The sequence below is a fragment of the Leopardus geoffroyi genome, chromosome A2 (assembly GCF_018350155.1).
Source record: "Leopardus geoffroyi isolate Oge1 chromosome A2, O.geoffroyi_Oge1_pat1.0, whole genome shotgun sequence".
NCBI classification, from domain to species: domain Eukaryota; kingdom Metazoa; phylum Chordata; class Mammalia; order Carnivora; family Felidae; genus Leopardus; species Leopardus geoffroyi.
The window spans coordinates 120924375-120935421 of NC_059331.1; the positions used below are offsets into that span (position 1 = coordinate 120924375).

General features: G+C 45.7%; 1 long non-coding RNA gene and 1 pseudogene across 1 annotated transcript; one reads left to right on the forward strand and one right to left on the reverse strand.

Annotated features, from left to right (window-relative positions):
• The first annotated feature begins 1101 nt into the window (after window positions 1-1101).
• LOC123607661 lies at window positions 1102-2980 on the forward strand. Its single transcript, XR_006716838.1, has 3 exons — window positions 1102-1215; window positions 1406-1656; window positions 2018-2980. It is a non-coding gene; the product is annotated as an uncharacterized LOC123607661 (long non-coding RNA).
• A 2202-nt stretch (window positions 2981-5182) lies between these two features.
• Window positions 5183-6424, reverse strand: LOC123607662 (annotated as a pseudogene).
• Window positions 6425-11047: the final 4623 nt, after the last annotated feature.

An 11047-nucleotide genomic window follows, 5' to 3' on the forward strand; every position in this document is an offset into this window, starting at 1 on the left:
AGAATAGCGTTATGTGCTCTTCCTTTTCTTTTATGAAGCTTGGCTTCCCTAAGCTCTATGCATAGTATGAATTGCAGGTGTGAGTCAGTACCATGTACTTCAAGGCCATATTTTCCCTTTCCAGCCCTCATGGTCTGACTCGAAGCCCAAATCATCTGTTCATTCTCATTATACCAGCTATGGAAATGGATGCACGCATATTTTCATCTTGGGGAGGATTTACTGTATTGATCAAATACTATACTTCAAATACTATACTATTTCGAAGTTGGAAACAAAGCCTATGGGGTTGATTGCTTCCAAATAAATTCCCTTCCCCAAAGAAGGGTCCGGGTGGGATTGATCTTAAGCCTCAGATAGGCCTGGGAGCCAGTGACAACATAAAACACAAAACTAGTCCCACTCCAATACTAGTTTAGCTGTTTGCCTTTGAGCAAGTTGCTTTACCTCTCTGTCCTGTGTTTTCCACGCCCCAAATGGAAGTATTAATGGTTACCTCCACGAGGTAACTAACACTGTTGTGAAAGCAGACACGGGACGTGGCAGTGCTGTGCAAATTGCATCAGTATCAGCTAATACATTGTGAGTTCTCACTACATAACAGACACTATACTGAGCCCTCGACACGCTTTAAGTAATTTAACCTTCAGAGGAGGCAAATGCAGCAACCATTATGTTATTCCCTTTCACAGACGAGAAGACCGTGGCTTAGTTGGAAAGAGTGGGTAACTTCCCAGAAGTTACTACGTCACTCCATTACTGAGGGCCGGGATCCGAACTCAAAGTCAGCTGTGTGTGGGCTCGGAACCCTCGGCCATCACCCTTCCTCGACCCCAGAGAGGATACAGTGCTAGGGAATGCAAAGCATAGATTGTCATTGGCCCCCTGATGTGATCCTTCGGACTGTCACCCAACCCCAGGTTTTTAATCTATGTCACAGAGGGTTAATGTGAATAATCGGAATAGGGCGGGAGTGGACAGGCGACAGCAAGCACTGCCAGAGAGCACCAGGCTGCTTAGCAACGAGAGAAAACAAGCTGTGCTCTAGAAGGAAGGGAAATGAGCTTCAGGGGTGGGTGGGAGGAAAGAGGGAAAGAGGGGGAGGAATTGGGTCCTGCCAAATCTGGGAGGGTATGAGCGGAGACGGGGCGTTGGCCCTTGGAAGCGGCCAGAGAATCTTCTGGGGAGGACCTGCCAATGGTCAAGTTCTTTCTGGTGAGGCAAGAAAGGCTCTGCCAGGCGGTTCCCATCCTGGGGTCTCTTTAGCTCTCTCTCCCCAGCCCTGTGGATCCCGTATAGGTGATACCGGGATTTTTGAAAGTTTAAACTTGAATATTAATTCACTTAACTAATCCAAATACCTTCTCTTTATTGTTGCCTGGTCACTATGCTTATGAAATGCCAGGGCCAAGAAAATGAAAGGGTGTTTAGACTGCCGGTAGGTGGTGAACAGAGAGGTCAGCTTTAAAGGGCCTGGACGGTGTAAGCATGGCCTGGGGATGGGCCCCAGAGAGAATGCAGCTCTCCTAAGCCAGCATTTACTGAGACCCTAAGAGGAGAAAATTCTAGATTCTTAAGAAAGTTCCAGTGAAGCTCCACTCATCCAGGAAAAGAAGTCTGGGCCGTTTCAGACTTCCATCTACAATTTCTGAGAAGGTAAAGTGGATACATGCAGGCCTCTTCAGTGGGGTTTATTTCTGTTCTGTTATACACTTAGTACAGAGAAGCTCTACCCACCCCCTACGAACACCTCCGTGAAAATTTTATCGCATTTTTAAGTAATTATTATTGTTAATTTGTTAGGGGTGGTTATGTTAAAAAAAAGGGGGGGGCATTTTGAAGAAGGATAAAATGATATGCCGTCTCTGGAATATGCTTCAAAATAATTCAACAAAGAATAATAAAGAAAAAGGAAATGTTGCAAGTCATTAATAATTGTTAAGCTGAGTGATGAATCTATGAGGCTTGTATTATTCCTACTAACGTACTGGTCCTGTTATTTTTATGTGTGTTTGAGATTTTTCATGAAAAAGAAAATGTGTTCACGGAACGGACTCCAAAAACCTTGCAAATGTGCCCAGGATGTTATTCCTTCGGTGTAAGTAACTTCAAAACATCTGTAAATTCCAGCCAACTCTTCATGCCCCAGATCTCTCTGTGCTTTAACACTTTGTGAAAATTAATCAATCGGATGACATTGCGATTCAATGTGAGGAATTAGGACAATGACGAATTAAGGAAGCGTTTGTTTTTGGAAGACAGCATACAGGCTGGGTACCAGGAAGCTGACACTTGTAGACGTGCGGAAACTACACGGTGGGTTTGAGGAAAGTTGGTGAGAAGGGCTTCTTGGAGGCATTCTCTGATGGAAATAACAAAGAGCCATGTATGGAAGACCAGGATATCTGGGCACTAGCCTGGTCCCTGCCACTAACTAGCTGTGTGTCTTTGGATAGCTCATTTACATATACATTCCTCAAATATCGAAAGCACCAGGATAGGGGAAAAGACACAAGTGGCACTATCTGGTGTTGCTTAGCATTTCTTGGGGGGAGGCTGCGGACTATAGAAGCCCCGTTCAGCGCGGCTCAGTATCGAGCGTGCACCGCGGGAAGGCATTACGGAGTTGTAGAGGCTCCAGGAGGATGCAGACAGAGAGAGAAGAGCCGGGCACAGGTAGAAAGGGGAGGGAGGGACCACACATGCAAATCTGGGGAGGCGTGCGTCATATATCTGTGCGCAGGGGTTTTTTAAGGATGTGGCATGGAGAGAAGTAGGCTTGACTGTTGCACTTGACAGTTCATTCAACAAATAATGATCCAGCCCTTAGCACGTACTGGGCAACATGTAAGGGACCGGGACACAGCCGGGAACAAGGCAGAGAAAGTCCCCACCTTGGCAGAAATCACATGGGTGCAGGGGAAGGAAAAAACAATAAAGAGGACAGCTGAAGACGGAGTATGGGAACAAGAGGTGTAGAGAACTGGGGGTTGGGAGAAGCCAAGTGAGAGGCCTGTTGGGGAGGGGAAGGGAGAGGAACCCCCTGTTCTGATTTCCACAGAGGGAAGAGCTCTGGGCGGTGCATGTTTGAGTGGGCCTCCTACTAACTGCGCTTGGTGCTTGATCGTGAGTCTTACCGCTGGGTGACACAGGACAAGCCCATGCCCAGGGCTGCCAATGGTCACCTTGAGACATGAAGCGTCATTCCTCATGCTCGTGGCTGGAGTCTCTTTCCATGTGTCCCAGCAGCGTGGCTTCACTCCACCAGGGAGGACAGACCTCTCATCACCAGCTGGAGATCCTTCTTATTTTATTTTATTTTATTTTTCAACATTTATTCATTTTTGAGAGACAGAGACAGAGCGTGAGTGGGGGAGGGGCAGAGAGAGAAGGGGACACGGAATCCGAAGCAGGCTCCAGGCTCTGAGCTGTCAGCACAGAGCCCGACACGGGGCTCGAACCCACAGACCACGAGATCACGACCTGAGCCGATATCGGATGCTCAACCGACTGAGCCACCCAGGCGCCGCCCCACCCCACCCCACCCCGCTTCTTATTTTAAAAGAAGCACCTGATCCTAAAAGACACATCGCAAAAAATTTCACAGTGGAAGAGAGAGCCATCGTGTCCTTTAATTAGCCAAAGAGCCACGTTCTGTTTCCTGGTGCAGGTTGGTTGTACAGCATTTGTAGCTGTTCTGCTCCATTAGCCTAATTTGTTTTCAGATATAAATTAAAGCTGCTGTCCCAAACCCACCGCGCTGCCTTTTCACAGAAACACCCCATTCTGTGTTTATGAGTTAGTAGGCTTTGGAGATGCGGAGGATATTTCTTTGATTTAATAGTCGAGCGAAAAAGGAAGAACTGCCCACTGGAGCACAAAAATAATTAAGCAGTGTAATACAGAGTGGCACATGCAAAAGCCACAGGCCTGGGGCAGGTCAAGTGTTTAACTGCTTCTTGATGTGGCATTGCCATTGCACACTCTGCACCAGAGAGCACGAGGCCACTGGGTACGTCCAACCAGGATCCCACTGCCCCGGGTCATATCTAGGAGTGCTAAAATATCAGGAATCACCCTGAGGTGCCAATAGCCACCTGGGCTGGTGCATGTGGGAGACTAAACCCCCTCCGTTGCTGTTATTGCCAAGGATGGCAGAAAGTCCCCTTCTCCTGACACGTCTTTCTACTTGTCTTTCTGATGGTGGTGATCGTTGAGTTAGGACAATGCCTCCTGACTAGGGATCAGCTGGACTGACTACATAATTTGTGGGACCCAGTGCAAAATGAAAATGTCGAGCCCCTGGTCCAAAAAGTAGGGGAAAAGTGCAGTTATGGAACTGAAGTATAAAGTTGTTTTTTTTTTTTTTCCGTCTTCCCCAGTCTCTCCCTCAACGAGTCACGGTATTTTTTTTTTTTTTTTTTTTTTAACATTTATTTATTACTGAGAGACAGAGCACGAGCAGGGGAGGGGCCGGGGAGGGGCAGAGAGAGAGGGAGACACAGAATCGGAAACAGGCTCCAGGCTCTGAGCCATCAGCCCAGAGCCTGACGCGGGGCTCAAACTCACGGACCGCGAGATCGTGACCTGGCTGAAGTCGGACGCTTAACCGACTGCGCCACCCAGGCGCCCCAGTCACGGTATTTTTTATTTGCTCTTTAATGCCTTGCCAAGTAAAGGAAACAAAACTTTTAATTGTTAGTGTGAATTTTGCAATGCCAGTTCTAAAGGCAAATAGAAGCATATTTAACTCAGGGCACCTGGGTGGCTCAGTCGGTTAAGCCTCTGACTCCTGATTTCAGCTCAGGTCTTGATCTCACGGTTCATGGGTTCAAGTCCCATATCAGCCTCCATGCTGACAGTGCAGAGCCTGCTTGGGATTCCCTGTCTCCCTCTCTCTCTGTCCCTCCCCTTGCATCTCTCTCTCTCTCTGTCTGTCTCTCAAAAGTAAATAAATAAGCATTAGAAAAAAAAAGAACTCTAGAATATAAAACAATAAATAAATAAAATAAAAACGAAGTATATTTAACTCATCTATGAAATCACCGAAGTTACATGATTTGCATTTCATAGCCTGTGCATGCATATGTATTTTGTTCTTACCAGAACAGTGTAAATCCTGTGGGAAATAAACTCAGTTTGCTTCTTCTTCTTTTTTTTTTTATTGGTTTAAGAAAAAGCTCCAAATCAATACAGCTTTTATTGCATCTTTAAAATATCACAAATAAGTCTGAAAACTCATCTGGCATCTTGTTATTTCTGTAGCTGGACAACTTAGATCTTATCCATCAGTCTGCTGGACTGTTCCTTTTTCAGAAACATACAAACCATCCCCAAATTTTCCTTGTTTTTTACTGTTGTGGCTTGCTGAATCAAAGCAGCTGAGTTTGCTACAGTTTCAATGTCATTTCCTTCAAGAATTAACTCATCTGTCTGGGCTTGAGATGCCAAACAAACAACACCTGGCCTCAGGGAGGCCTGTGGATGTATTTTTTTAATGTTTATTTTTGAGGGAGAAAAAGAGAGCACTGCAAGCATGAGTGGGGGAGGGGCAGAGAGAGAGAGCCAGGACAGAGGCTCCCAAGCAGGCTTTGTGCTGACAGCAGAGAGCCCCACGAGAGGCTCAGACTCACAAACCCTGAGATCATGACCTGAGCCAAAGTCTGATGCTTAACAAACTGAAGCACCCAGATGCCCCGATTTTTACCCAAGAAATTCTGGATTTCAACAAGAGAACCATTCTTCTGAGTAATGACATTAACAGGGAGACGAGCATACACAGACCTCATCTGGTAAAGGAAGCCCAGTGTAGAGTCCTTGACCATGGCCTGTAGGTGACCACAGATAGTGAGAACAGTAGACAGTTCTTTTCCATTTCCCACCATTTGTCAACTCAGAGCCTCTTCTTTTTCTTTCCGAGGAGACTGACTTCTACTGAGGAACCCTCCACAGGGTTCTTTGGGGGCCCTTCACAGTAATCGTGGGTCCCTTCAGAGTGCTGTTGACATTTTCTGGAAGGTCAACAGTCTGATTGCTGAGAAGGGTCTTCATTCTTGCAATAGATACAGCAAAGAGCTAAACTCAACTTGCTTCTTAATCACGCACCTTCTACCAACGCTGTGTGCCTTCAGCTCACTGAGGAATAGGAAAAAAAAAAAAGGGGGGGACTCTGGGCTGGCCTGTCTTTCCTTTCCTTCCATGTCCAAGACAAGTGATTCCTAACACAGTCAACAGTAATTTGTCAGTGTTAGTTTCTTAGTTTTGACAAATGGACCATGGTTGTGTAAGATCTTCACATTAGGTGGAAATAGATGGGAGGAAGTATATGGGCTCTCTCTTCATCATCTTTACAACTTCCAGGCATGTCTAAAGTTATTCCAAAATAAAAAGCTTATTAAAAAGAGAAGACATTTTTCGACATACCTTGCCAAGAATTACTAGGTTAAAAAGAAATTAAGGCATTTTAGCAGTGTTTACCTAACTTGCTAGGTAAGATTCACCTAGGGTGAATTCCTGTCCCCATTTCTAGGAGACTCTGGCTTATTAGATCTGCAGCAGGATTGGACCCAGGAGTGGAGATTTTTTTTTCTTTTTTAATTGTTTTTTTTAAATGTTTATTTATTTTTGAAAGAGAGAGAGAGAGAGAGAGAGACAGAGTGTGAGTGAGGGAGGGGTAAAGGGAGAGGGAGACACAGAATCCAAAGCAGGCCCCAGGCTCTGAGTTGTCAGCACAGAGCCCGACTCGGGGCTCGAACCCATGAACCACGAGATCACGACCTGAGCCAAAGTCAGATGCTCAACTGACTGAGCCACCCAGGCACTCCTTTAAAAAAAAAAAATAATAATAATGTTTATTTTTTGAAGGAGAGAGACAGAGAGTGAGTGGGGGAGGGGCAGAGAGAGAGAGAGTGGAGTTTTAACAAGCACTCACACTGAGGAGTCTTACCAGACAAGTTTGGGAAATATTGCATTAGAGTGCAATGGAATATGGATGGGTTTAAGAGTAAGGTAAATTCGAGACCACATTCCAGCTATGTGACATTTTTTTTTTTTTTACCAGATTTTTCACTTAAAAGCTTTTCTACTTACCGGTTGTGTGGCCTTTGAGGCACCCACTCAAACTTCTTAGACAATTCATAGTGATGTGGTCATACTATAGAACTACTGTGACATTTAAATAAGGTACCTGTAAAACCCCCACACAGAGCTTGGCATGCCTAGGTTTGTGTTATATTGGCCCAAACACCTTATACTCTGATTTTTTTTTTTTCTCCAAAGAACATAAGAGGTTAATAAACTGTGACCATAGTTCTTAACATAGTTACCAAGACCCATGACCTTTTTGCAGAATATTACTAACACCTAGGGAATAGGAAATATGATCTCCTGTTTAAGTCTCCCTTGATTTAGAGATTGTGTTTGCTCATTCATTTTCCAGTAGATAATGGAGAGATATTTGCCCTTCATTGTGCCAAATGAGAGGCGTCAGACTGGATGTTTCCACAGGCTTCTGCCTGAGGGAAGGTCCCTTGATTGCCCACACAGAGGCCCCAGGCATAGCTGGCATGAGAGTAAAACCTGTGTGTCCCCCCCTTCCAACCCGGCCATCCCAGCGCGCAGGCCCCAGAACAGCTGGGACATTGGATCAAGTCCCTCCTTTGGCAGAGGACAGGAAGCAGTGTGGGGAAAATATGAACACCGCTTAGGGTTGTATTTCACGGGAAATAAAGGGACAGCAAAATCCTTTGGCTGCTTTTTTGTCTCTTGATGTCCTGAAACTTCCGTCTCTTTGTGATGGAAAGAATCACCCTTGATTTTGACAAGTCCTAAGATAGTGTGCCACAGATTGCTAGTTCTCTTGTCTCTGATCAAATAATATATTAAAATTTTATACTCTGTGGGTATATTGGAAAAAAAAAAAATGCCAAGGCCCTGAGAGGAACATGTAACAGGCATTGGCCATGAGGCTAATTAGATTGAGAGATAATGAAGGGTTGAGGCTTGAGAGGCAGCATTAGGTACAAGGTCTTACAGAGAGAACATGGTCAGGATTTGGGGGGAGGCCATAGGGAGGGTCATCCTTTATCAAAGGACTGCATGACTATGGTCTGCTTCTCTCAACATCTCTGATTCGTGGCAAAACTTACTCCACCCCCTTGCTTTCCTGCTTTCTGTACACATGGCTGAAAATGAAGGCCCCAAACTCCAGGGCTCTAGCCTTTCCAAGTTCCCACATGTTCCAGGTCCTAGAGCAAGATTCTGTTGTGTCCAGCTTGGGTCCTGACTCAGCCGGCCTCATGGAGTCATGTATAGTAAGCGTGACCGATGTCCACGGGCCTTCCGTGGTGGTGGGGAGGGAGGAACAGTTCTCCAACCAAGGGGCTTGGTCTCAGAGCTGCCCCCAAAGGTATTTTCTACAGGTGGAAAATGACCTGCTGCTAATTCGGAGTACTTTTTTAGCACCTTGGTTATCTTCTTCCTATCTCGTCTGCTCATCATTTTCAACAATTCTGCATTACTCGCTTGAAGGTTGGAATCTGGATGAGAAAGGAAACAAAGCGAGGCAAGATAGCAATTTTAGCTCTAAAATTATCTGCAGAATAGCGTCTGCGGACACATGCAGATTGCCGCGAATGTTCTTTCTCCATCCGTGTGCTTGACCTTCACGTTGGAGAAGAGACACCCAAGTCCTGTTTGTGGCATGGAGGAGCGCAAAGGCACCTCTTCCCCCCCAAGAGTGGCCTTGTAGCACACAACTCACAGACGGAAGGCACCAACGGGAGAGGCTATAAACTGTGCGCAAAGGAAGAAAGGCAGGGTGGAAAGGTTAGACATGAAAAAGGATCTGATAGCAGGAAAGCTGGTTCAAATTAATGAGACAATGCGAGCCTTGACATACTTGATGGATGTCAGTGGTTAAGTGCTAGCTGGACCTTCTGAGATTACAACCGCCATTCAAACCTCAGCCCTGGATGGCAACCTGAAACCCAAGGCCATGGGCGGCTGCGAGCATCTGTGGGCCCAGCATGGATTAGTGCCGCGGCCTTGGGGGACCCTGGCAGGCAGCTACTTCCTCTCCATGTACCAGTTACCCTGAAGCCAGGTGGGCTCTGGGGGGCGACAACAATACCAAGTAATTAAGATAGAATGTCCTTGGCTGTGTCTAAGGCACGTTCTTTTAGGACAAGAACAAAGGGTTCGTTGATGAACTAATTTTTGGTGGGGAAAACTGCAGCATCTATTATTAAATGAATGCTTGAGAGATTTTTGTTTGTTTGTTTTTCAATAGCCCCATTATAATTTCAGTTCAGATACTCCAAAGCTCATGTTCCCTAATTTATTATCGCTTGCTGCGGTCCTCTGGGATACAGTAATTGAATTTTACTGGCGTCATTACCATATCCACAAACAAGCGAGTGTTCTGAGCTAAATCAGTCAAAGCCTGTTCGCGGGCCCACAGGAGATGTGCCCAGAGCGGAAGTCGATCTCAGCCTGGAACGGCGGGCGTGTGTCCCTGGCCCAGGGAGCTTGGCCACTGCTTCCTGCAAACCAGGCTTCATGCAGTCAGTTCCAAGGGAGCAGTAGAAGCACAGGGGGTACTTGAAGAAGAAAAAACAAAAATGTGAGGCTCCAAAGAGATTGCCCCCCCCCCCCAATAACCCGATTGTAATCCCCCTGCAGTCAAAAATAGACAGGCTTCTGAGGGATGGGATCTACATACTTGGTTGAGAACCAGGAAATTCCACAAGGAGATGTTAAAATTCCATCTTTAAAAAAAACAAACAAACAACAAAAAAAACCCAGATGGACAGTCTACAGCCTCTTCTTCTTACATCCAAAACAGGAAAATAAAATCATAATTTTAGACGCATGTTAGGGCTACACGGATGCACAGAGATCCTCTGAATCCAGTCTCCCCATTTTACACCAGAGGCTCAAAGGAGTAAAATGAATTCTTACCTCCATGTGATATTTAGTATCTTTAAAAAAATTCACATTCTCCAAAGATGTACCCTCAAATACTTAGGGAAGCAGCAAGGCAGAGTGAAAAGAATACAGAGGGCATACACATGGGGTCATGCAGGATTCCTGTGAGCCCCCGGGGAAAAGTCACTGAACTCTGAGCCTTGACTGCTGCATCTAGAAAATGGGAATAATAATATGGGCTTCTGTGAGGACTAAGATAACATATACCAGTATCTAACAAAGCACTTGGCACCCAGTCTTAACTGAATTTCATCCTACCTTGGCATTTGTCAAGGAAATAGATAACGTGTTTGACCTATTGCAGACAGTTAGGCAGCTAAGTGGCTGAAATGGTGGGATGCTTCTGCAGCAGCCGCTCCTTCTCTGATAGTTCCCACCATATTTGAGAAAATAGAAAACGAGAAAGGCCCCTCCGGTAAGCCCACATGTATTTCTGAAGGCATTAGGCCAAGGACTTTGGGTAGTTTTTTCTGGGCAGCTAAATTTCCCATACCACCGGGAGTTTGCAAAAGCTTTGGGGACTTAGGTCCTCTTTGACCCATAGATCAGATTTCAACTCAGATACTGCCAGTGTCCTCAAAACGATGACCGTCCCCACACACGATGAAGAAATCCTACCACCTTGCCCCCCAGGCTTCACTTTCCCATGCCTTGATTCTTTGCTAGAAAAAAAATGAGCTGTTCTACCATTTCTTCTCTTGGTTTCATGTCCTTTCCTGTTTCCTTGAATTAATAAGAAGATTCCCCCAACTGAATCAACTGGATTCTGAATTCCATTATGGGCTGAACTGTGTTGTCTCCCCATTGTACAAACTCAGATGTCGAAGTCCTAAATCCCAGTACCTCGGAATGTGGCATTATTTGGAAATAAGGCCATTGCAGATGGAATTATTGTTACATGGGGTCATCACAGAGTAAAGAGGGTCCCTGCTCCAGGATAACTGGTGTCCTCATAAAGGGGGGAAATCTGGACACACATGGGTGCACAGGGAGAGCACCGCATAAAGATGAAGGCAGAGTTGGGGCCGATGGGTCTATAAACCAAGGAATGTCAAAGATG